This window comes from Arachis hypogaea, chromosome 11 (assembly GCF_003086295.3).
Source record: "Arachis hypogaea cultivar Tifrunner chromosome 11, arahy.Tifrunner.gnm2.J5K5, whole genome shotgun sequence".
Classification (NCBI taxonomy): domain Eukaryota; kingdom Viridiplantae; phylum Streptophyta; class Magnoliopsida; order Fabales; family Fabaceae; genus Arachis; species Arachis hypogaea.
The window spans coordinates 115,551,138-115,552,975 of NC_092046.1; the positions used below are offsets into that span (position 1 = coordinate 115,551,138).

At 42.1% G+C, this 1,838-nt stretch overlaps 1 non-coding gene across 1 annotated transcript; it reads left to right on the forward strand.

Annotated features, from left to right (window-relative positions):
- Window positions 1-1,073: 1,073 nt before the first annotated feature.
- On the forward strand, window positions 1,074-1,181 carry LOC112725963 (small nucleolar RNA R71). Its single transcript, XR_003165039.1, has one exon. It is a non-coding gene; the product is annotated as a small nucleolar RNA R71 (small nucleolar RNA).
- The last annotated feature ends 657 nt before the right edge of the window (window positions 1,182-1,838 follow it).

A 1,838-nucleotide genomic window follows, 5' to 3' on the forward strand; every position in this document is an offset into this window, starting at 1 on the left:
TGATCAGCAATGGAGGTTCATTCTCCCAAGTCTCATTACCAAATAACTTGTCATTTAGCTTTATGATTGCTCCAAGGTACTTAGCAACTTGCTCTTCAGTGACATCTTCATCCTCTTCAGAGGAAGAATACTCATCAGAGCTTATGAAAGGCAGAAGTAAATTCAATGGAATCTCTATGGTCTCAGAATGAACCTCAGATTCTCATGGTTCCTCATTAGGGAACTCCATGAAGGTCAGTGGGCGTCCATTGAGGTCTTCCTCAGTGGGAATCACTGCCTCTTCCTCCTCTCCATGTTTGGCCATGTGAGATGTAGTTATGGCCTTGCACTCCCTTTTTGGATTCTCTTCTGTATTGCTTGGGAGAGTGCTAGGAGGGAGTTCAGTAATTTTCTTACTCAGCTGACCCAATTGTGCCTCCAAATTTCTAATGGAGGACTTTGTTTCAGTCATGAAACTTTGAGTGGTTTTGATTAGATCAGAGACAATGGTTGCTAAGTTAGAGTGGTCTTGCTTAGAATTCCCTGGCTGTTGCTGAGAAGGTGATGGAAAAGGCTTGCCATTGTTAAACTTGTTTCTTCCACCATTGTTGTTGTTGAAACCTTGTTTAGGTCTCTGTTGATCCTTCCATGAGAGACTTGGGTGATTTCTCCATGAAGGATTATAGGTTGTTTCCATAGGGTTCTCCCATGTAATTCACCTCTTCCATTGCAGGGTTCTCAGGATCATAAGCTTCTTCTTCAGAGGAAGCTTCCTTAATACTGCCTGTTGCTGCTTGCATTCTAGACAGACTCTGAGAAATCATATTGACTTGTTGGGTCAATATTTTATTCTGAGCCAATATGGCATTCAGAGTATCAATCTCAAAAACTCCCTTCTTCTGAGTTGTCCCATTATTCACAGGATTCCTTTCAGAAGTGTACATGAATTGGTTATTTGCAACCATTTCAATGAGTTCCTGAGCTTCTGCAGGCGTCTTTTTCAGATGAAGAGATCCTCCAGCAGAGCTATCCAATGACATCTTGGATAGTTCAGACAGACCATCATAGAAGATTCCTATGATGCTCCATTCTGAAAGCATGTCAGAAGGGCACCTTCTGATCAATTGCTTGTATCTCTCCCAAGCTTCATAGAGGGACTCACCATCCTTCTGTCTAAAGGTTTGGACTTCCACTCTAAGCTTACTCAATTTTTGAGGTGGAAAGAACTTTGCCAAGAAGGCATTGACTAGCTTTTCCCAAGAGTTCAGGCTTTCCTTAGGTTGTGAATCTAACCATGTTCTAGCTCTGTCTCTTACAGCAAAAGGAAAGAGCATAAGTCTGTAGACTTCAGGGTCAACCCCATTGGTCTTGACAGTGTCACAGATTTGCATGAACTCAGCTAAGAACTGATGAGGATCTTCCAATGAAAGTCCATGAAACTTGCAATTCTGTTGCATTAGAGAAACTAATTGAGGCTTAAGCTCAAAGTTGTTTGCTCCAATGGTAGGGATTGAGATGCTTCTCCCATAGAAGTCGGGAGTAGGTGCAGTAAAGTCACCAAGCACCTTCCTTCCATTGTTGGCATTGTTGTTGTTTTCGGCTGCCATGGTTTCTTCTTCTTTGAAGAGCTCTGTTAGGCCCTCTAGAGAGAGTTGTGTTTTGGTTTCTCTTAGCTTTCTCTTCAAGGTCCTTTCAGGTTCAGGATCAATTTCAACAAGAATGCTTTTATCTTTGCTCCTGCTCATATGAAAGAGAAGAGAACAAGAAAGTATGGAATCCTCTATGTCACAGTATAGAGATTCCTTGGAGTGTCAGAAGAAAAGAAGAATAGAAGGAGGAGGTGGAGAAGAGGGAATTCG